A 25,150-nucleotide genomic window follows, 5' to 3' on the forward strand; every position below is an offset into this window, starting at 1 on the left:
TTTAGTTGGAGTGCCCCTAGTGGTAGAAAAATATCATCAATAGACACATTTGCATTTTTAAAATTCTCTGAACTTTGACTACAGAAAATACTGCATGGTTATTACAGAGAAGCCAATCATTCAAAATTATTTCAGAATGTCTGAATGGCATTTATAGTTATTATTATTATTATTTGTATCATTATTATCATTATTATTATTATTATTATTGTTAATAGGAGCTTTCAAGAGCACCATTCTTAAATCTGCAGTTCAAATCATCGACCGGTCATTTTCTGAAACGCTTGGAGAAAAGACCATTATTGGCGAAGGGCTGTTATTGCTACTTATAAGGTTTGTACACCATTTAAATATCCAAATTTAAGCACTTTTTAGGGACTTTCTAAGCCAAATTTTATTTTTATCCTGTACCTGTATAAGAAATCTGGTGTCAATCATGTATTTTGCAGATTGACAAATATACCTGTGATTTAAATATGGAATTTTTAATCTCAAATAAATCAGTTTTTGAGACAAATCTTCACATATAGGTGTTGGGTAAAAATGCAGACATTTTTAGTGGCAGGGAGTTCTTTTCATTAGAATTTACCCCTAGGAAATGCTACCTTAAGTTTTTGCATAGGCCATAATAAATGTCCTTAGTTGATTCGTAATCCTTGCACTAACACACATTTCATAGTGCCCCGTTTAGCTAGCATGCACCTGTCCTCAAAATGGGCGATGAAAATTCATAGGCCCTACAAACTAATGCCAGCCTTGTTAATCAAAAGGGGAGTAGGAATGCAGTGTCAAAGCGAAGCCACCAGAAGCCAGTGTCATTTTTAAGCAGACCTTTTGAATATGGGTATTACTTTAAGCATCTACAAGCTATTCACCCAAAATTCAAGCATTTCAAGCACCCCTACAAACCCTTTTCCTGAAAACACTTTTCTAAGCTTGTGCAACCTCTTGGCTACAGGTTCATAGCTTAGAATGTTGTATGAGTGTCTGTCATCCGATCACTGCTCAAAATGACAGTAAAAGTTTAAAAAATGGTTTTATAGTTATATCCGTATTATGTTTAATCTTTATTATGTGAAAATGTAAAGGATTATCAATATTCAGGTACATGTTTTCGTAATATTTCCGCTTTTAATGACAGTTGAGATAGATAGATAGATAGATAGATAGATAGATAGATAGATAGATAGATAGATAGATAGATAGATAGATAGATAGATAGATAGATAGATAGATAGATAGATAGATAGATAGATAGATAGATAGATAGATAGATAGATAGATAGATAGATAGATAGATAGATAGATAGATAGATGGATCAGTTCTCAAACAATGATCATGAAAAGATTATGGTGGAGTACTGCGGTATCACTATACAATGTTTATTTGAAGGTTTTGATACTAGCAACAGAATGTGATCACTTTAGCATAATGTGACTTTTTTATGTAACTCGTGAAATACAAAACACCCATTACACTTCATCACAGTCATGACCTTGAAGAGTTTCTGGAATATCCTCGCATGCTTTCAAAGCAATTGAAGACATCTGACTCATCATTATTGATCACTTTATGCAACCCAGGTGTCAAATTAAATCTGTTAGGCGGAAATGAAAAATCAATAGGGTGACTGGAAAAAAAAGAAAAGAAAAAAAAAGTATGTTTCAATCAAGATAGAATCAAGGAGGAGGTGGCTAAGCACTAAAGAACAATTGGGCATTTGCATCACTGATCCTGAGGTGGAATAAAAGAGGAAAGAAAGAACCCTCCAAAAAAACCAAACCTATAATAAACAGAATTGAAATATACACGTAACGTGTTTTTTATCTTTAAGGCGATTGAGACCACACAACATTTATTGTCATTGTTATTGTCATTTACTCTGAATATGCATTACAAGTATCGCTTCCTGATTATTGTCAAACAATGATTTAAAACAAAAAAAATAGGAAAATAGATGAAGAAGCTACCTAAAAGAGAAAAATTAGGAAGGAAAACAAAATATATTTTCATAAAGGAGTGAGCAGAAGCGTAGCTTATTTTACGAAAACTAATACATATATAAATACATATGTACCTACTTGCATATACATAATTATTACATGCATACATAAATACTTACACATCAAGATACCTACCTACCAACCTACCTACAAACATACAACTATATCTCTCTGCCTCTCGTTACTGTGTCGTATTAATACATAAATCAAATTCACCAGTAATTATTTATGTACACACTAAGCAACATATATTTGTAAAAGCAGATGTTTATCATTTTGGTTGGTATTTATTGGGATTGCATTGTTAAGAAACCCGGCTAAACGTCACGGTTGCCCATTGCCCTCACTTGGCCCCGCCCGTTTGGCGCCAGCTGCGGCTCGTTGCCTGATTGGCTTCCCTCCTATTTAAACTCAGTGCTCTCATTCACTCCTTGTCAGTCCGTCAACAAATCTCTGCACTCGCAAGACTGTTTTGACTCTGTCCGGTATCCTGCTCATGTATCCAGTACCCGGTATCGATCCCATCTGTGTCCTCATGTCCGGTATCTTGCTCCAGTCTCCAGCATCTGATATCGACCCTGTCGGTCTCGTCCTGTCCGGTATCTTGCTCCAGTCTTCGGTATCCGGTATCGATCGCGTTTGTCTCATCCTGTCCGGTATCTTGCCCCAGTATCCGGTATCGATCCCGTCTGTCACGTCCGTTATCCACCCTAGTGTCCTGTATCGATCCCATGTGTTCTGTCCGGCCTCGATCTCGTCTGCCTCTGACTTCTCTGTATCACTTCTTACTCGCAGCGATCGCCGCATCCCTGGCGTTTGTGTTCACGCGCATGACAGCCCTATTCCCGTAAAATAAAGCTTGTGTGAAAACGTTACGCGTCTGGGTCCTCCGTCAATGTGGGTTCTGACACTAAAGACATTCGCAGAGAGTTAACGTACTACTCTGTAAGTTTTGACAAAAAACAGTTCCTTATTATACTGAAAAGGACTGGAGAAGGATGTGTGCCGCCAGGCTGTACATGCCGAAGACACACCACAGAAGCTGGTGCCCCTATAACCAAGGTGGGTAAGATATCTGTGTAATTTGACCGTGATATACATAATAAGGAAAATGGCACATTTTCTATGTACATGCCTTGCAAGCACCTGTAAAGGCCATGCACTATTTTGTCAGTGCCAGGCGAAAAATGTACTATATTAATATATGCAAGTCAAAAATATATAGATGTGTGGGATGTTAACTATGTAGACATTCCGAAAAATAAAAATACCGCAAAGTGGAAGAGATTTTTTTACATGACATGCACTATATACACTTTCCTTTTACCTATTTACTGTCCTCAGACATCAAGACGCTAAGGCAAAAAGTACACGACGATAAAAAGAAAAGAGCAGCCTCCTGCAGATTGCAGTGACCTTGAGTCACCCGGCATGCTTGCATTCATCAAGTAAGAAAAAAAGGAGAAGGCCGTAAAGAAGTGTGATCATTAGATGGAAGGCGTGTTGGTCTGGAACAGACAGCAGGAGAGAGGAGAAGGCGAAGAGGTCACACGTGGGAAGGCAAATTTATCATCTCACAGGACGACAAGTCAAGTGGTCGGTTTGACATGAAGGACGAGAGGATTTTGGTTGTCCTCTTTATTTTTTTATTTTTTTATTTTATATATATTTTTTTTTTGCAGGGGTTAAAATCTAACATCACCCACCTAAATCTGTCCTCAAAATCCTGGTGTATAAAAATACATTTCTCGCCGCCAGAAAACACTTGGTTTTTCAACTCACTTCCAAGGTCAGTTACAAATGAAACAAATAAAGATCAAGTAGTTAATTTTTCAAGATCCCTTTTTGATACATAATTGAGGAATTCACATTTGAAATTTTTTGACCAGTGTTGATGCAGTTAATTTGAAAAAGTAATTTACTGGTTTATAGATCAGTAGAATTCCAGCTCAGTGACGACTTCCCCTCCGAGGATGGAAATCAGCACAGAAAAAACAACAGTAATGACCAACAATCCCCAAGGTATCACCTCAAGCATCACCATCAACCATAGAGAGCTATAACCTGTCACCAAATTTAAATATCTCTGAACTGTCATTACAGAAGAGGGATCAGAACCAGAAATCATGGCCAGGATAGCTCAAACCACAGCCACACTAGCCAGACTTAACCCCATCTGGAGAGACAAGAACATAGCAGTGAAATCAGAGATCAGACTAATGCAATACTGGTTATTTCCATCTTCTTCTATACTTGCCAGACATGGACTCTCACAGCAAATCTGTAAAGGAAAATCCAGGCCATGGAGATACAAGGCTATCGGAAAATTCTAGGCATTTCCTACATAGCACATGTGACAAATGAATCAGGGGGCACATTGGACCCTACGAGGAATTGGTGTCAACTGCGCAGAGGTAAACTTAAGTGGTATGGTCATGTCACAAGATCATCAGGACTTCCCAAGATAATTCTAGAAGACACCGTCCAAGCACGCATGAGAAGAGACTGAAAAATAACTGGGCCGACACATCAAGGAATAGATAGGTGCTAACTTTGCCACGACCCAAAAACAGACCAGGAACGGTCAACTTAATTTAAAGGGCTTCCTTTTATTTTGTTTTTCCCCTAGGTACCCTATTTCCAGATGCGTAATCATTTCACGAGTAACATCTTAGCCATTACTTGTTGGCCATCAGGCATAAAGCAAGTTTTGATAAAGCTGTTGGTTTAGCTAATCAGATTCCAAGTTGGCGACACCCTATCCATATAGCGGGCATGGGGAAACGTCAACAGTTTCACAAACAAAATGTTAAGGGTTTATTTGTTTTGTTTTTAAAGTTAATAGGGAATATTTTTTTTTCATCTTTCTTGGAGCTTTTGGAAAATAGTTCTTAAAATGAGTAAAATTATATTTATTTCATTTAATATCCCCAAATTCTACCTATGTAAACAATAATTGTCATTAGTATAAGTAAGTGTATGTTTTTTTTTTCCTCGAATTAAAATGACCTTAAATAAACAATCTTGTCTTTTCTAGATTGGGGTAGATTTTTCTGTGTGCACGTTTTAAACATGTTTTGAAAGTGATCAGAAAACATTTCTTTGACTAAGGGCCCGGTCACACAGCCGTTTGCGGCTGAATCACGGCCAGAAATTTCTGCCTATGAGGCAGACGCTATTGGACGCTTTGAGGTCGCCATACAGACGAGATACAGCAGTGCTTAACACGCGGTCGGAAATTCACACGCGGTTGGCCGCGCAAAAAAGTTTTGAGCTGCTCAAAACTTTGAGCACGTGTTAACCGCGGGCGGCACACGAGGTAATGACGCGGAAATGACGCGGAACGACGTGCTCTGGCCGCGGCCAGGGCATGGTTACACATGGGTAGGACGGGAAAAAAATGCGTAGGAGTCGTATTTGGGCACAACACCGGCTCGGGAGCTTTTATACCCGTGGTCCACACGAGAAAATGACGCGGAAATGACGCGATGAGGAAGCGGAACAGTCGCCGGCGTCTGTTTTGCGGGCATACCACCGATGAACAGCGGGTTGGCCAATTTTGCGCATTTTCCATCGCGGGCAACCACGGGCAAAAAAAAAAACGCAAAATTTTACCCGCGATACAGACGCAAACGGCTGTGTGACCGGGCCCTAAGCAAAGTGATGGGCAATATTCTAGGTATGATAATTCGCTTCTTTAAAAAATATTTTTTTCAATTTTACCAGAAATAAGTAAAATAAGAAAAAAAATGTACCTCAAATGAACATTTCTGCCAATTGGCTCAGAGTTCATGTTTTACAGTGCATCCATTTCAGGGTTAATTTTCTAATTATTTGTTTCAACACAAATTCACCAAAACCTTTGAAAAACAAACTGAACCTTTTCATAAATATACAGTGGTGAGTTTTGTACAGCTGCTTGGCATCCTTGAAAATACTTGAATTTTAATCTCGTGTTTTTTGAAGATTGAAAGGTGCTTGCAATTTGGTTGAAATTATTGTAAATATTTGAAATTGTTGCAAAGTCTCTCAACAATTCTGCTTGAAAATGACGCTGACACTGCTCTCTCGTCGCTTTACTTTGGCATTGCATTTCCCCTCTCAAGATTAACGGCAGCTAGATTTACTTTGTGTGGAGTTGTCTTATGAATTGTCATCACCCTCTATGGGTCTCACCCAAGTGAACAGAGGCTTGTTACACCTAAACAGGGGACTTTGAAATATTTATTAATCTAAGGATTACATAGCAATTATATGAATGTAATATGGACAATGTAAAAACGTAAGGTTGCATTTCCCTGTGTTAAATTGTCATTGAAAAAACTTCCTGCAACTGAAAATATAAGCTACATATTACTGTCAACTATATGAGCAAATAATTATCTCGAAAATGTTTACACATGTGCCGTTCAGATCGCGATTTACTCAAGAACCAAATATTATGTCTTGATAAACGTTCACGCAAGACAAAGTAATACATATGTACCGTATATTTCGCATTATTGGGCCTACCTAAAAGCCTTAAATTTTTTCAAAAGCTGACCATGTGCCTTAAAATACGGTGCGCCTTACAAAAGGATCACTATTGAGTCACAACAAGTCTCGTAACTACGGAAAGCAGCCCCTTATTCGATTTACCCCCATAGAGGTAGCATGAGGGGCATGCTGGGATATATATACTTGTGTGTCTTCTCCGAGTCAATCATCATTTCTAATTGCTTAAGTTATTCAGAGGGAAAGATGACAGGTCCTTTTAAGCATTTACAGGCTCGTATAGGCTAAAGCCGGGTAAAACGAAGCCTCCAATTGGCCGAAAAATATGCGAATTTAGGGTGGTCTATGGCCTGGTTTATTTGTGAACAGGAATCATGGTTCTAAACGGACAGCTAGCTACAAGTAACATCCATAAATGCAGATGTTTTTTGGCCTTTTTTAAATGTTTTTATTTGTCGGCTTTATCGCGTGTTTTGGAGTATGTAAATATTTTACACAGCTGGACTTCCTACACTCGCGGATGTAAGGAGACCTATGGGATGGCTGCAAGACAACGTCTTTGGTGAGCAACTCTGGCTTTATATTTTTCGGGGGTTTTTTTTCAGACTGATCCTGATGTTTCAGTGATGAGTATGTTTTTAAATGGTCAGCATAAAAAACCCTAAGAGTTTAAGCTTTTCAATGATATGTGGCATGACATATTTCAGTGATTGGTGACATCAGACAGGGTGTGTGTACGTGTCTGAGAAGCTTATTTGCTTCTCAAAAGTCTGCAGGCAGGCCTTCAGAACGTCAAGTTTGACTGACCTATCTGACCGTTTTGTTTGCCTTGCTACCGTGGTGTCTTGTAGTCCGTTGCGCCTTATGTATGGAAAATATATGGCAGGATTATTGTTTGAGGGAGCGCCCTATAAACTGAAAAATACTTCACACCGGATTTCTTCTTTCAATGGTACTGGAGAAAATGAAAATTTGACTTTGAAAGTGGTTAAAAAGTGCTTGAATTTGGCCATGAAAAAGGTGTACAAAAATGGAAGGAAGGGATTTTTTAAAGCTATCGTTGAACTTGAATTCTACACCTCACCACCATTGACCTTTACGTCCTTCTCCACCTCAGTCGTGCTCTGTTTGTCGGAGCTTTACTCCATCATGTTGTGTTTGTTTGTGTGTGGTTGCGTGTCTCCAAGCGAGCATTTGATCCCTTTTACACCCCGCCTGGGCTCCACCATATATCCATCCCACCCTTGAAACAAGAGAACAAGAAATCCAGCGGCCTTGGCATCCATTCAAGGAGATAATTACCAAAGATGGTGTAGGTGCATATGAGAATATAGTGGTACCTCTTCATATGAGCTTTATTTGTTCCATGATCATGTTCGTAACTCATTTTGCTCATGTTATGAGCGAAGTTTGAAATCATTAAAAACTCTAATCCATTCTTGTTCTCTCAAAAACATCCAAGTGAACCCTAACTGCCCATCAAACACATCTACCCAATTAAAAAAGGCAGGTTTATTATGAGTACTTACAATGGAGGCAGTCACCGTAATGAAGGTATGCCCATTGTATGGAGGATGGGGGTGGGGTATATTTCCAAGGAGGAGTGACAGAGATCGCATATCTGTCAAATTATATGTTGTCCTTGTATTTTATACATGGTTTTGATGATTTAAAACTGTGTACACTGTATAACAATATTTATACATCTCGCCCATTTCGGCATTTAATCCTGATCCTTTTGGTCACTGGTAGCAGACGACATCTTTATTGTAGATTGTTAATATTGTCACGGTATTCTATACAGACCGTCTTCCATCCATTATCTTCCGCTTTGTGGGGGCACCAGCCCCAGCAGAGACACTTCCCTATTCCCAGCCACTTCATCCAGTTCATCCGACAGGATCCCAAGGTGTTTCCAGGCCAGCATAGAGATGTAGTCTTTACAGCGTGTCCTGGAACTCCCATGGGTCTTTGTCTGTGGGACATGTCTGAAATAACTCCCGAGGGAGGAGGCCTGGATGCATCCTTATCAAATGCCCGTGCCACCTCAGCTGCTTCTTTTCAATGCGGAGGGGCATTGTCTCTACACTGAGTGCCCCCCGTATGACTGATCTTCTCACCCTATCTGTAGGGGAAAGCCCAGCCACCCTGTGGAAGAAACTTGTTTTAACCGCTTGTATATGGAATCTTGTTCTTTCTGACATAACCCACAATTCATGACCATAGGTCACAGTCCATCTTGCTGTGAGAAAAATGGTGCCACGTTAATATTGGCATGTCAAACTCACTATGGCATATGGGGCCAGATCAAGACTTTATGTTTATAGGTGGGTCGGATCAGTAAAAAAATGGCTAACGCCAAATATGTATCTTTGTTTTTTATTGCTATGCTTTAGTATTGAGCCTACGTTTGTAGCCTCCCTTGCATATCATAAACACAAACAATAATGGACTATACAACATATGTATTTAAAAAGAATGTGAGTTGAGAAAAGGCAGCTCTGCATCCTAAACAACTCACGACAAACATCACGAACATAAGCAAACTCAAATGGGAGCTATGGATGAAAATATGCTTGCCTCCTTTGATATAGTGATTTGAAATCAATGGAAATAAATATAAAATTTGAGTTTTATCATTAACAGGCAATAACATCAGATTAAACTACGAGGCTGGGACTACTAAAGCTGAGGAGATATGGCACAATATTGTCTTTGGCGGGAAACCATACTGTACATCAGCTCGTTTACTCTTTTACTGCCCTATTTCAGTTGTAAGGAGCATTTGGTTTGTATCTATTTTTTAAAAAATTCACAACTTTTAAATGAGCAAGAGACCTGCTTTTTTGGCGGGCCGGATTAAATCATCCAACGGATTTACGTTTGACCTGCCTGTATTAATAGATTAAGCGAGTCGTTGACGTTGACAGGTATATGAGACCAAGAGACTGTTAATGACACAAACACTATCTGTGTCTTAAAATCAAAGTTACTGATACCTAAAATGAACATACACACAGTTTGCTAGATTTTTTTGTTGTTGTATACAATAATTAATTTCGAATACAATTTGTATACGATCCATCCATTCATAATCTGCACAATTTATCCTCAGCAGGGTCGTGGGGGTGCTGGAGCCCATTCCAGCTATCTTCGGGCAGTGGGCAGGGGAACTAGTTGCCAGCCAGTTGCTGGGCACACAGAGACAGGCAACTCACTCGCTCATTCACACCTAGGGACAATTTGGACCAGCCAATTAAACTAACATGCATGTTTTTGGAATGTGGGAGGAAACCGGAGTGCCCGGAGGAAACTCACGCAAGCACGGGGAGAACATGCAAAATCCACACAGGAAGGTTCGATCTCATGACCTCAGAACTGTGCCGCACATGCTGTCGTGCTGACCTTATTTGTATACCAGAATTATCTTTTTCAGAAGAGCTCATATAAAAGAGTACCACTGTGTGTCCATTTTGTGTACAAAATGATGATTATGTTTGAGCCAGGTTGCTTTTGAGTAAAACTCACACACAATTTGCCTAACAACACGCCTGTGTGTTCCCATCTCGCAGCTTGTAAATCATCGGAGAGAAAATTGAGTTGAAGGTTTTGGAAGACCTTCTCATCCCAGCTTGTCAGAATTATGATTCCCGGTGCTCTCTTGGAGTCTTATATCAAACAGGGGTGGGGGGGGATCTTTTGACATCTGCGAGATGCTCCATAATGCCCGTTTGTGGTAATAAGCAGTTGAGCCTGATGCCATCCACAGTCCATTTAAGTCTTTATGAAAGAGAAAGTTCATTGTATTTCCTGTTGAAGTCTCTCAGATGCAAGTGAGGATACTATTGCTGCATGGTTATAAGAGTTTGAAAGGATGCCATCATATCTAGTACAGAAGGCCCTGGGGGTATGGCGACCCCACCTTACGACGTTCTCACTTGACAATTTCGAATACATCTGTATGGTATTTTTTCCACTGTATGGGTTCAACACCAATTTTTTTTTATTTGCCCAAAAACTCAAATTTTGCTGTGTTTACGGCGTTGCTGTGTTACGTCTCTGATATACTATTGATTGACGTTATATGAGTGCTGCTCTGCTATGGTTTGCGTCACGGCATCGATAAACTGCTAATTTACTTTTAGCAGAGCAAACTCTCAAAATACCTTTCTCTCTCTTCATTCAGTTCAAAATTGTGTGTGCTTCCTCAAGTCTCAGTGAGTTGGTGATACAATACTGTATTTTTTGTACTGTACACTGTAGTTATTTGCTATGAGTGATATTAAAGGGAGACTCAAAAAAAGGAAAAAAAAATAACATTTAAGCGAGGGTAGCGATTACCAAGAAATACAAAGAAGGCACATAAATGGCTACCCTTGCTAAGTGTGATGGCCGTAACCGATTGAGAATTAAAGCAAGGAAATCTTTTAAGGGAATTTACAATCCTTGCAAGTGGAAATTTCAAAATCAGATTTCATTTTGATCTTCTGTCTCCTCTCTCATCTGCATCTGCAATCTGGCCTGCGGATGAACATGGTCAAAGTATAAAATATATATCTATGAAATTAAAAAAGTACTAATAACAAACATTTTTTGTTGCTGTTTTGGTGTCAGTCTTGGCCCCTCCTCTCTTTTTAGCATGTTTGTATTTCATTTATCAAGATATGTGTCATGCAAAAAACATGTTTGCATTTTGAGTTTTTGATCAAATTTAGTGGTGAAAAAAGTAACCAAATATGATTTAATTTCATTGTAATCGTTTCAAAACCAACTTTGTGAAATTGATGAATTTATAAACAAACTGAAAATTAAATATGTCATGTACAATTAGCAATAAATGCATTCAGAAAAAAAAATCATAGGCCTTCATTATCTTATTTCCTCATGTAGCATCCACCTGGTCTTCGACTCAACCAGCTCAAGTCAGGTCACACCAAAGGTAAAAATAAAACATTTTTCTTTAACATACATATTTATTCACATTGTTTTTAATTCATAAGTATTGATATAAATGATAACTACTACTCTACACTATTTTGTCATTTTGATGTTTTTTCTGGTGTTTGGAATCAATTAGACTACAGAGACTGAACTTGGACTTTTTGGAGCTCCGTAGAATTCGATTAGATTTAATTTTTGTGTTCAAAGTACTGCATGGAATGATCGATGTGCCTTTTAATCAATTTTTTGAGTTCTGTCGTGTTGATGGTTTACGTGGTCACAGATATAAGTTACGGGCAGACATGGGGACTTGAGACTTAGTGACTTGGACTCGAGTCGACTCGAGTCGCTGTTTTTATGACTTGTGACTTGACTTGGACTTGGCAATCTAAGACTCGGGACTTGACTTGTGACTTGACTTGCCCAAGAAAAAAATACTTGGGACTTACTTGGGACTTGAAGGTGAAGACTTGAGACTTACTTGAGACTTGCACATGTGTGACTTGGTCCCATGTCTGGTTACGGGTGCCTAAACCTACCAGCAACTTGCACGGAAACTTTATATCTTTCAGGATACCAAAAATTTGGAATTTTTTGCCTGACCGGGTTATTGGTGCAAATACGGTGCAAACCTTTAAGCAAAGGTTGGCAGAAACAGATCTGTCAAATTTCCTTAGGGGAGGGGGCGTAAGGTGACCATATTTGGCCATGCTCACTCTCAGCATTAGTTTTTCTTTTTGTGTCATGTTTTGATTAATGTATCCAACAATACCTTCAATAAACTTACTTACTTACTTACCCTAGGTTTGTATTCATCACTATACACCAGTTTCACTTCATGACCTTACCCCAGAATAATTTAATGTGTGCACGCGTAGATATATTTTAAAAACATACAAAAAATTAATTGAACAACGATGCCCGGTAAACACATCTCCTATAAATGATTATTGAAAAGGAGAGAAGTGTCGAGGAAATAAAAGAGCTTCCTGAAGAGCAAGGCCATCAAACAGGGCTCACTACACTCAGATCACTCATGTGTTTGCATACAAAGTAGGCCCCAAAATGCTTAGAGGGCACGGGCGGCGTTTCAGCGAGCCACGCTTCATTTGCATATTTATCTGCCAGTTTTCTTTTTTACCACGTTAGCTTTATTTATTGAGCGATTTGAGTGGGGGGGAATAAGCTGAAACCTGGATTTTTGTTTCTCTTAAAGGATATTTGCATTGTGGCTTCGTTACACGTTCAATCTTTCCACTCTAATCGTTTAGCAGCATTTTCTATACATACACTAGACCCAAGAAGATGGTTATCTGTAAAGGAAAAAAAATGTCTCCATGAACCTTTACAAAAATTTGTGATGCCTTTGAAATCCATGCTCTGTGCACCTAAGTCGGGTGTCTGGCAGTCATCTCACTCCATCCATCCGTCCAATTGCAACAAATAAATATTCTACGGGCATGACATTACTAAGTTTTAAAATCAGTTTTCAAATCAGTTTTAAGCCATCTCCTCCCTCAATCTGCATCCACACACTAACTCCAATGTACCAGCTCAAGTCGCATCACACGGAAGGTATATACCATTTTATTTATCCTTGACATGTATCTTCATTCATAACGAAGTTTAATCATACACACTTATATTACACATAAGAGATACTTACTACAAACTAGTTTGTAAGTTTTAATGCTTTTATCCTGGGTACTGGGTTCTGAACCATGCACTAACAAATTTCTATTCGAGCCTTTTGGGTTGAAGGTCAAATCTCAACAATAAGCAACATTTGTTTTGTGAAATAGCTATGAAGAGTGCACTTAAAGGTCCTCAAGGAAATGGACTCAATTACCCTGAAATTGCCACTGGAAAGGAACAGAAGGGAGCCTTGTGTGTTTTTGTACATGAATGCGGAAGCATTCTTATAGGTCTCACTCATTGAGGTACAACTCTCACTTTTTTGTCATTGATATCAAGTAAGAGGATGGACATTTTCCTGAAAATGGACACAATCACTCTAAAACAGCTAAAGCACTCGCGGAAATTGGATTTTGAAGAAGCCAAAAAAGTTGTATTTGTTCGTGGGAACTGAAATAGCAGACCTGGGAGATCAAGGAGGGATGTAACCATATACGAATGAAACAACCCTTGAACTTGTCATATATCAGTCATGTTAGGTATGAGAGGTGCAAAGCATTATGGTTAATAAACCTCACACACGTGGGCAACAATTTCTAACTAAAATCTATCAGCAGAAATACATTTGGCATCAGAGTGTTGCCTTCTTAATGAGGCAGAAGGATCACCCATTGCTAAGTGTCCTGATCCGTGCATTAAAAAGAGAAAACATGGGAGCTTAAACCAGATGCCTCTCGCATCAAAGCTCCCACTTGTCTGCCCTTACTATAAGTTGTGCAGTAGCCATTTTGTCACTTCATGATGCTAGGTCCTTAGCTTGGCCTCTTTGATTTTTGCATTTCGGAGATGGAATATGAGCTTGCTCTGTCCACTCCACGCATCGGCCCGGTATTGCAGTACCTCCGGGAACGGTGCATTCGCAATGATCGCAGCAAGGCTTTAGGGCTAGGACCTTAGCTTGGCCTTGTGGCTGAGAGTAAGTGTCCCGGCTCCTAGGCTTTGTAGCGTATTATGAACTGACCGATAACGGATAATGGATAATGAATAACGAAGATAGATCAATAACCCTTAAAAACCCCAAAACCCCAGTATTTTTTTGTCTTATGTCCTTGGTAAAAGTTCACTCTACGTAAGTGCATCTCCATGTTTAAAGTTTTTTCTTTATTTTTCACCATCATCACCAACATAATATGTCACCTCATTGTTTTTTTTTAAATATTGCTCTAGGTTTTAATGAATTAACTTCATACAATGGTGACAGTAATAAACAAAGTTTAAAAGTGACAATAGGATTAGTTGTATAGTTGATAATGAAAATAATAATTACAATAATAAAAGCAACGACCCAAATACTAGTCATGATAACTTTTATAATGATGATAATAATAATAATAATAATAATAATAGCAATAATAATAATAATAATAATAATAATAATAATAATAATAATAATAATAATAAAAAGCCTAATTATTAACCTAAACCGTTTAAAGACCCGGTTCCTGTAACCATCAAAGGAGAATGTGTAGAATTTGTCCAGACCTACAAATACCTGGGTGTGCAGCTGGACAACAAACTGGACTGGACTGCCAACACAGAAGTTCTATGTAGGAAAGGTCAAAGCCGACATTACTTCCTCAGAAGGCTGGCCTCCTCCAACATCTGCAAAAAGCTCCTGAAAATATTCTATGAGAAAGTTGTGGCAAGCGCCCTCTTCTATGCGGCAGCGTGTTGGGGAGGGAGCGTCATGAAGAAGGATGCCTCTCGTCTCAATAAACTGGCGAGGAAAGAGAGCTCTGTTGTGGGCACAGAGCTGGACAGCCTGACAACAGTAGCTGAGAGACGGGCACTGAAAAAGCTGCGGTCAATCATGGACAATTCATCACATCCACTACAGCATTATATCCAGACAGAAGAGCAGCTTCAGCGACAGACTTCTGTCACTGTCTTGTACCACGAACAGACTGAAGAGATCTTTTCTCCCTCATGCCATGAGGCTCTTTAACTCCACCCGGCAGAGTAAAGGCCCACATTAAATCACACTCCTACATTGCATATTACTTAATTTTATTGCAATTCGTATTCTGTGTAGCACTATCCAGATTTTTTTTATTATTATTCAGCCAGTATCAACACTCAACATGATATCTACCGGAAATCATTTTGTCACGCGAAGCTATCGACGTGACTCGTCGCCTTCGATCAGCGCCGGGTTTTTAGACCCAACTGCTGTGTTGGGAGTCATTGGGTGACCAAACCCCCCAATTCCAACCCTTAATGCCGAGCGCCAAGCAGGGAGGCAGGGAGGCAATGGGTACCAATGTTGTAGGTAAATGACTCGGCCGAGGCTTGAACCAGCGACCTACCAGTTTCGGAGCGGGCGCCCTACCATCTAGGCTACCGAGCTGGATGGATACTCTATAGAACACGCTACAGTGGGTATTAGCACGTCACATTGGGTATTTGTATATTGTATTCTTTTTGCTTTATTATTGTATTGTTCTCAGCGCAGGGATGCTGCTGGAAATGTGAATTTCCCTGCGGGGATCTATAAAGTATCTATCTATCTATTTGCTCACTAACATTATTTGGACACCAATAATAATAATAATAATAATAATAATAATAATAATAATAATAATAATAATAATGATAATAATAATAATAATAATAATAACAACAATAACAATGATGAGGATTATATTATTAATAATAATAATAATAATAATAATAATAATAATAATAACAACAACAAAATAAGTCACATAACAGTTAGTTGCAAGCTAATCAGCAAAAAAGTATTCCTCGGCTTCAAAATCTTGATGACCCTTCTTCTATACTAATAGCATCTAAGAAACCATTAAATATATGTATATATATATATATATATATATATATATATATATATATATATATATATATATATATATATATATATATATATATATATATATATATATATATATATATATATTATTTTTTTTTTTTATTTTTTTTAAATTTAAAAAAAGAAAAATATATATATATTCTATTTAATTTATTTTTTTCCCGAGCTCATCCTTCTTGCATTGAACCAAACCAGGATGAATCTTGTGGGCCATGACCTTGCCCTTTATCATATCCGAGCCAGGAGCTTCCTGCTTGCTCTTTATCAGGTCTTCCTGTGAAGATTCTTCCTGTGATTCTGCTTGTATTATACAGAGGAACTGATCAGATCTCCGGGCTGATAAACAAAACTGTTGAAACCGCATGAAACCACTTTGAGATACAGCAAATATGTGAGAGGTAGTGTGTTTCTCTCATGACAGCTTTTGTGGGGGTAGGCAAGGAGGACAGTCACTTCAAAAGGAACTGTGGAGCCCATGCCAACCGGCATGCCAGGGGGGAGATCCTGTTTTAATGTCGGCAGCGTGGAGGCTAACGCCACAGCCTGGCGTCTGCTCAGACTGCCACCACCCAGGCTGGTTTTAATCCCCGAGCATATTTTCTCTCGTGGAGAGTATGCTTCAATCAAAATGGAGATAATCAACATGAATGACGTGAAATTCAAGCTTATCAGTTTGCTCGGAGTGAAAAAAGGACCGAGATTTGCCTTTTAACGTTTGGGTACACTTCAATCTCATCAGGCTGATCACAAAGAAGATTGATTTGTGCGGCTCAGGGGCTTTGGAGTAGATTTTGACGTGGCCACGGGATGATGTTAAAGTGATATTAATGTGGTTGACAATCACAGTTTCCCCCCCAGCCTTTACCGATAAACTGTTTCTGGCAAGCAGCTAAGCTTACGGAACATATCCAGTTTGAAACATTTCAAACCCAGAAAAAAAAGATGTGGTCAGAAAATGCAATAGAGCTGATGTAATTCAAGAGGATGTGAGGTTGGAGTTGGCCTTAGAAGATTGGGATACCCTCTCAAAGCTAATGTAATTCAACAACGCATTCGGGATGGAATAAGTTATCGGATCTTTGAGGCGATCAATTCAAATCCTGTACAGTACATACTCAAAATAAAGCAACCCTACCTTAAAATATTTTCACTTTACAGCACATGTCTAAAATTTATGGCTGTGGGCAAAATGTGGCCTGCCATGTTTTTTTATGTGGGTTGCGAGACTATGCTGAGAAAAGCACAAATGAAATAAAAGCATGACATTATCATTATATTTCCGTGCAAAGTCAATTTATTGAATAATCATTTTCTTAGATTGTGTTTTATCAGGTTATAATCACAGTTTTCAAACTAATCAGGCCCAAAATAAATATGTTAGAATTTTTTTATTTTAAAAAAATGGTGATAGAGGTTTTTTCATTTACGACAGGGGTGATTTCAGGTTAAGAGCTTTGGGGGTGCTCAGTACCCTGACTGTTTATCTTATATTTTGTTTTATATATTTGTCTTTTTGTGAGAAAGAAATCTGATGTGTTGCATACAAAGTATTTGTCATTGAGCTAACTCTTTTCCCTGGATGTGCTTTTCAGATAGAAAGCAGAGCTGAAAACATAGCATGGCAACAGTGTAAAAAAGCAGAGAGCACATACATTAGAATAAAGATACACATTCAACTGTCCCCCACCAGACATTATTTTCTTCATATTAGCATGTGAAGGGTCGTTATTGAGTTGTTCACACCAAAGTTTGCCTCATTTGCAGATCAATGCTAAACTTAATCGAGTCCCTTGGCGGTCCGTTGAACATTATATGTAGGAAAGCCAAATGAGTTGGATGTGGTACTTCTAGTCTTAATGTCGTATCCTGGGGGTTCTACTGTAATTCCCAAAGAAAAAATTATCCAAACATTTAACCATTGGGAAAAGACTGCCAAATGTAAGGAGCTCTTTGAAGTTGCTTCCAAAACGATAGTAAGCACCACAAAGGGACTAAATCCAAAGCAGGGTACTAAATAGCTCTCAAGGAGTTGTCACTCAAAAAAGGAGCCAAAAAGTTAAATGGAAGCTTCACGCTCTTCTCACTCGCCATCAAGCTTCACTCAAAGGGTTCACACAGCCACAAAAGCTTTCAGACGTAAAACTGATTGACGCTTAAAGGCTAAATTTAAGTCACCTCGGGTCATTGAGACAAGGCCTTACTTCTTAAGAAGAGGCACTATGAAGCTGATATCTATGCCCCGCGCCCAAACCCCAAATTTGTGTGAACTTCATTGCCGTTTCACCTCCACAAAGACCTCGGAGAGAAGAATCCTTCTGCCTCACTGATGAAATCCATCACATTTATATGATTGCAGAAGGGGTCTTGGCCCCCCTAGAGTCACTCAAGTGTGTCCTTCAAATCCAGAAAGAAAGTGCAAGGGAGCAGGAATAATTCGCTTGGGGGGTTGTGCGTGGCATTTGACAGAAATATGTGAACAGGTCGTTAACTTGATCAATATAAAGGTTTTATTACCGAATTAACAAAAACTGGTTTTCACTCTTTTTTTCTCATCTCATCAGCTGCACCGCTTATCCTCAGTAGGGTCGCGGGTGTGCTGGAGCCCATCCCAGCAATCATCGGGCAGTGGGCAGGGGACACCCTGAACTGGTTGCCAGCCAATCGCAGGGCACAAGGGGACAGACAACTCACCCGCTCAGTCACACCTAGGGACAATTAGGACCGGCCAATTCACCTGAAATGCATGTTTTTGGAATGTGGGAGGAAACCGGAGAGCCGGAAGGTAACCCACGCAAGCATGGGGAGAACATACAAACTCCACACAGTAAGTTTTTTTCCCCCGCGACCCTACTGACGATAAGCGGTGCAGCTAATGAGACTCTTTTTTTCAGGACTCATACACTTCCATGTACAGGGATCCCTCATTTTCGCCTCAGTTACATTCCAAAAACTTCCCGTGATGAAACCCTTTTCAACTATATATTTATTTCTCAAGAATAGATGCAATTTACAGGCCCACGTATTTGTTTAACAAATAAAAGCACTCTACTTTATAAACGGTATTTTACAAAATCCTCCGTACTTTCAAATTATGATTTCAAAACTAATCTTACTGTTTGATAGCTCATATGTATGGATTAAGGAAGCGATCCACTTCACATAATACTTTGCTGTCATCACATGGACAATATGGAAAACTACTTTGACTTTCTGGTTCTGTCTTAGAGAGTCCATGTTTTTCCATTATCAATCATTTTTGAAGGAGCACCAGAAATCCACTAACGCAGTGCCAAACACCAGCATGCGGAGTAAGATTTTTTTCTAGTCCCTTGTTACGACATTTTCCCCACTGTACAACATCAACAAAAACTTATTTTGCATGCCCAAAGCCTTGCAAAAATCGTACTATGCAGTGTTCATGCATGTCTAGAGTTCAGAATCTAAGATGTCTATCTCAAACGAGAAAGACGCTTTTCACACTGCTCCGTGATGTCATTAAATACTCGGTTACAATTATTTGGTTTCTAAAATACATTATTCTTAAAAGTGTTTAAACAGTCAAAGGGCCAAGATTAATTTTGGGCTTTTACCTGTCAGCCCTTTTTTTCTTTCAATGTTTTTTCCAATTGCATTTTGAAGTTGTTTATTTTCAAGTTACTGTAACCTCTCATGAGGATTAACAGAGGTTAAAAATTAAAATGTCAATCAATCAATTGATACCCTCACTATGGAATATGTTTAGCCTCCACTATCCTCCCGATTATAGGGTAATTTCATTTTATATTATATTATATTTTAATTGTAAGTTTAACATCAGTTTTATGTTATATATGTGTATATATCTCATCTCATCTCATCTCATTAGCTGCACCACTTATCCTCAGTAGGGTCGCGGGGGTGCAGTGGGCAGGGTACACCCTGAACTGGTTGCCAGCCAATTGCAGGGCACACAGGGATAGACAACTCGCTCGCTCATTCACACCTAGGGACAATTTGGACCAGCCAATCCACCTGAAATGCATGTCTTTGGAATGTGGGAGGAAACCGGAGTGCCTGGAGGAAACCCACGCAAGCGCGGGGAGAACATACAAACTCCGCACAGTAAGTCCGATAGCTGGATTTGAACCCACACAGGAGGTTCCCAAGACCTTAGAACTGTGCCGCACACGTGCTAACCACTGCACCGCCGTGCTGCCCCTATATATATATATATATATATATATATATATATATATATATATATATATATATATATATATATATATATATATATATATATATATATATATATATATATAGTTATTATACTATACACATACCATATACTGTTTGGTTACTATTGTTTTTATCTGGGGTTTGGAAAGCATTTGCTTATCACCATAAGTTTCTATTACGCCACTATACGCCAATTTCACTTCACGACGCCACTTCCCAGCGGTCTATTGCAATCTATGAAAGGTAGCATAATGAATATTAATATATTTTGTTCATAGATTTATTTTAGGTATGCTTTCAAAGTAATAGGCTTTATGAGCTACATAGTCCATTTATTAAAATATCAGTCTATCACCACCTTCAATCGGCACTAAAGTGGTTTTATTTGCTTCGCCTTGCATCCAAGATTGAATCAACACACAACACTTTAATTTCCCTTCCGATTTTTTTTTTTACTTTATTTTCTCATAAATCAGTCTCTGACTGGCAATTTCCAAGGCAGTGTCACCGGGCTTTTAATAAACTTATTGAAATGATCACTTTCAATTCATTTTATCGCCTGCCCACTAGCTTTCTGTCACTTTTATGTTTGATTTTCATGAATATATGTCTAATAACTTTTTAAGACTTAACTTGGTCCGGACACCGACTTGATGAATGGATCTGATAAAAGATGAATCGATTAGCCAAGTGAGCTGACCAATGGAACTTTTAAAATAATATCCCTCTTGTTTTATTGCCAAAGTTGGGTTTGTACAAAGCTGCTTTCAAGCTGACATGAGTTTTGCCGCCCTCCAAACTGATAAATCATGAGCGCTTTTGATTGATAGGAACAATGAAAGGAGCTCCGCTTTACAGATAATGCATGCCGCCTCGCAAAGCCAGACCAAGTCTCCGGAGTGTTGAATGTGCTCCACCTGATCCCACTCTGACTTTGCACATCCTTTTAGCGAGAGCTTACGAGGAGCATAGCGCTCTTTAAAACCCAAACACACTTGCGCTTGAAGGGGGGCTAACTGGCCAATCCTCTCTTTAACTCTAGTCCAGGTTCACAGCCTTCTTGGGTAAATGGATATGTTAGATTTGATTTTTTAGGGTTCTAGTCCAAATTTTTTCATCCTTCAATATCATATGCTCCACATAACTCAGGCATCTCAAACCCAGTTTGGCTCTGTTATTGAATGGATTTAGTTCACAATGGCATGCATTCCAGGCATAACATGAGAATTTGCATAAAGTTTAATAAACTACATGAGCCAGACCGGAACGACAGAGTTACAATATAAGGTGAATGTTATTTTTTTTAAAGTAAAACAATGAGGAGGCGAGCTAGATGTGGAACAGTTACAAAAATGATGGACTTTGCATATGGGTTAACATGAACTTGAAAAAACTACAAGAGCACTAAGCAAGTAAGTCATGAGTTGATATGACGTAAATATATGTATATTATTTTTTAAATAAAGCCGTTTGGAAGGATAACTAGCTGTAAACTAGCTAAAGAATAAATCCAATCCCCGAGTGCATATTTTTCTCAAGACATCACGAGTGGATTTGCATGATTGTGACGGAACTAATCAGTTGTTTTTGAAAACTAAACCTTAGTGACACGAGCTAGCTACGTACCAGTTATAAAATAGATTCGGTCCAAAAGGGTACAGTTTCTTGACATCACATGCAGATTTTTATAAAGTTAAAGAAACTTCAAAAACAGGACAAAAAGTCATAAGTTACGAAGTTTTACGATTATTTCTGAAAATAAAAGGTTTTTGAGGCCAGCTAACTAAATACTTTGAGATCAGACAGAACTATGGCTAAAATAAAAATGAAAATACTGTCTTGATACAGAAAATCAATCAATCATTAGAAGATCAGGTATAAAACCATCCAGCTTGACCCCTCGGCCTAAACCAACCTGTGCACAACAAACGAACTTGATTTGAAGGACCGGGTCTGAAGCAAAACTGAATTTTCATTTTTCATTTGTGAGGGCCCGGAATAAGGTGAGTTTCAAGCTGGGCTCTTCTAAATAACACATACACTGTATTGTAAACAAATCTATTAGTTTGAAGTAGCACACTACATGGTATGGTTATTTTTGCATGACTTAGCAGATATGTTGTGGTTTCTGGTGCATGATTGTTGAAATATCTTTAGCACCCCCCAAAAAAAGCTTCTTTTAACGCCGAGGTTGAAAGTCAACAAATTGAATTCATGTATTTATTTCTTGCTCTTTATTCCCAAGCCAACAAACTACCTTGAGTCCTATTAGGTTGTTTTTTCTTTCTTTCCAAAAACTAACTCCCACAGAGTTCACACCGGAGGACTATTCTCAAGCAGTGACTCGGCGTAGCGTTAACCGCCTACACCGTTTCCTAAGGGAACCACTTAAGTACGTTTATTTCGTAAATGTGACCGGCGCAGGGAGGGCGGTCCGATGCTCGAAACAAGCGCAACCACGACCTAAACTACTTTTTCGAATGGAAAGGCTTGATTTCATTTATATTTTTCTTTCATTACTGTAGTATTGATGCAACCATTAAATGCTGCTGGCTCACCGTTTCGTATAATATCAAAGGCGGTTTAATGTTGTGTTTGGATGTAGTCGTCGTAAAAAAAAAGGCGCTGCTTAAGTGGCTTTAATTGCTCGGAGGCCGGGATCGTCGTAAATGAAGAAAAGTGTGCAGCGCGGTTATTTTAAGGGAATCTAGAGTGAAACTTAACGGCGTGCAAACTGTTGTGTTTTTGCATGTTTTCACAAATGTTTTTACTTGTGGAACAAGATGTGTAGGACTGCAACTAAGGATTACTAAATAATCAATGAACTAGTTGATTTCTTTTTTTTTAATTAATCTATGAATCAGATGTTTTTGAAACCCATTTTTAATTTCATCTTCAAATACTGAAGTGTTGGACAGGTCGAAAAACAGTGCACAAAACAACAGAATATTCTATATTGTCAAGTCAAGTCATGTGTATTTGGATAGCCTTTGATCACAAGAAGTCTCAAAGGACTGCACAGACCACAGACAATTTCAGACTACAGACTATTATTGCACCATCCCCTCGTATTTTATTAAATGTTTATTATGGGGCGCCATGTCTACAAAAGTACTAAAAGGAAAATGTAACAAAGAAAAAAAATGCTAAGAACACAGCTGATATTCTTGATAAAATTGTACTCATATATCCAAGAGGATACCATACTCACCAAAAGCGCACCAGATATACCAAATTCCCGTATATTGTAGCATACTGCAGGGTCTGTACCATTTACGTTCCTTAATCCGTTAGCCCAGAATTCTTCAGCACTGATCACTTGGCTGACCACTAAAATATATAAAAGTGTATGCTTTACACCTGCAAAGATGTATCCAAAGATCATATTTGTCATGATTACCAATTTGGATCACCTGTGCCCGCTCGTTTGTTGTTACACCTGCTTTTCCACCTGCCCATTCCTGATCTCCCCGTTTGTCTCCGGCTATGACCTCTTTTTGATCCCGACCACGTCTGCTCTCCTGTCCCGGCTTAAGACCCGTTTTTGATCCTGACCACGTCTGCTCACCCGTCCCTGTTTACGACCCGTTTTTGACCCCAACCACATTTTTGCTCTCCTGTTCCGGCTATCGACCTGTTTTTCTGTACCTGACATCGCCATTGCCCGCTACGAAAGATCCACTTTCGTATTCAGATCACAATCCGATTGCGAGAGCGACTTGTATCCCGCGTCCAGCGAGCACTGGATCGTGGGCGCAGCCATTCCTCCTTCTTTCAATAAAACTTGTGGTTAACGTTACGCAATTGGGTCCTGATTCCGTTCTGGTCGTGACAATATTACATTTGGACTTATCATACAAAACAAAAACTAAAGAAAGAGGAATACATTTCATTTGATGTGTAGCAACATTTTTAACCACAAAAAAGATATCAAAAATGTTTACCCACCTTTTAAAATTGTGTCAAGAATTTTGTTTTTCTCTGATAATAAACATTTCAAATGTGCAAATGATGTATAATATACTTTACAAAAACAGTGCACATTGTAGCAGCAAAATGCCAGAAAAAACATGTCGGCGACCACTAGGTATGTAAAAGAAATACTCATTTCTTGACCTATAAATATTTATATAAAATAACATTGGTATGCTAGTTCGTGGATTTTTACCCACTATTCAAATACTTGTTTTATTTAACTGAATTAAGTTTTTTTGGGGACCAGTAGAAGAACTCAACATGACACCGTCCCTTTAAACATGTCGACATTATTTTAAGTTTTACTTTACTTTACTTTACTTTACTTATTTTATTTTTCTCTATTTCTACTGCACTTCTGTCACCTTGAATAGAGTCAAGATCTCCCCTATACTAGGCATGACCTTTTAAAAATGTGTTTCTATGAAGTTATCATAGATTTTTGCAATACGGAGATGGAATAAGAGCTTGCTCTGTCCACTCCACGCATCGGCCCGGTATTGCAGTACCTCCGGGAACGGTGCATTCGCAATGATCGCAGCAAGGCTTTAAGGCTAAGACCTTAGCTTGGCCTTTTGGCTGAGAGTAAGAGTCCTGGCTCCTAGGCTTTGTAGCGTATTATGAACTGACCGATAACGGATAATGGATAATGAATAAAGAAGATACAGTAGAACAATAACCCTTAAACCGTCGGTCCTGCTTTGTAACCCGTTTTCCACCGTTTGTTCCTGATTACCCCGTTTGTCTCCTGCTACGATCCGTTTTTTTTTTTACCCAGACCACGTTTTGACCTCCGTCCCGGCATTCGACCTGTTTTTCCGTCTAACCACGCTACGATCTCCCGCTCCGGAAGATCCACTTCCGCATTCAAAACACGCTCCGAGACCGTGAGTCAGGGGTCATCATTAATTGATTTTTGGAAAAAAAATTAATATTTAAGTGCGAAAAAATTAAAATTAATTTTTTTGCGGCAAGGCCAATTAATGGGTATTTATTGGA

The 25,150-nt window shown here is 38.8% G+C and overlaps 1 protein-coding gene, 1 non-coding gene and 1 pseudogene across 2 annotated transcripts in view; 2 read left to right on the forward strand and 1 right to left on the reverse strand.

Annotated features, from left to right (window-relative positions):
• Nucleotides 1-25,150, reverse strand: part of tafa5a (TAFA chemokine like family member 5a) — a 229,258-nt gene that overhangs the window by 170,067 nt on the left and 34,041 nt on the right. The gene's annotated exons all lie outside the window — the stretch shown is intronic.
• Nucleotides 13,900-13,989, forward strand: LOC148357102 (U2 spliceosomal RNA; annotated as a pseudogene).
• LOC148357103 (U2 spliceosomal RNA) lies at nt 24,501-24,682 on the forward strand. The gene has a single exon (XR_015852145.1). It is a non-coding gene; the product is annotated as a U2 spliceosomal RNA (small nuclear RNA).

The sequence above is a fragment of the Urocampus carinirostris genome, chromosome 11 (genome assembly GCF_059441175.1).
Source record: "Urocampus carinirostris isolate Australia breed hairy pipefish chromosome 11, RoL_Ucar_1.0, whole genome shotgun sequence".
In the NCBI taxonomy this organism is placed as follows: Eukaryota; Metazoa; Chordata; class Actinopteri; order Syngnathiformes; family Syngnathidae; genus Urocampus; species Urocampus carinirostris.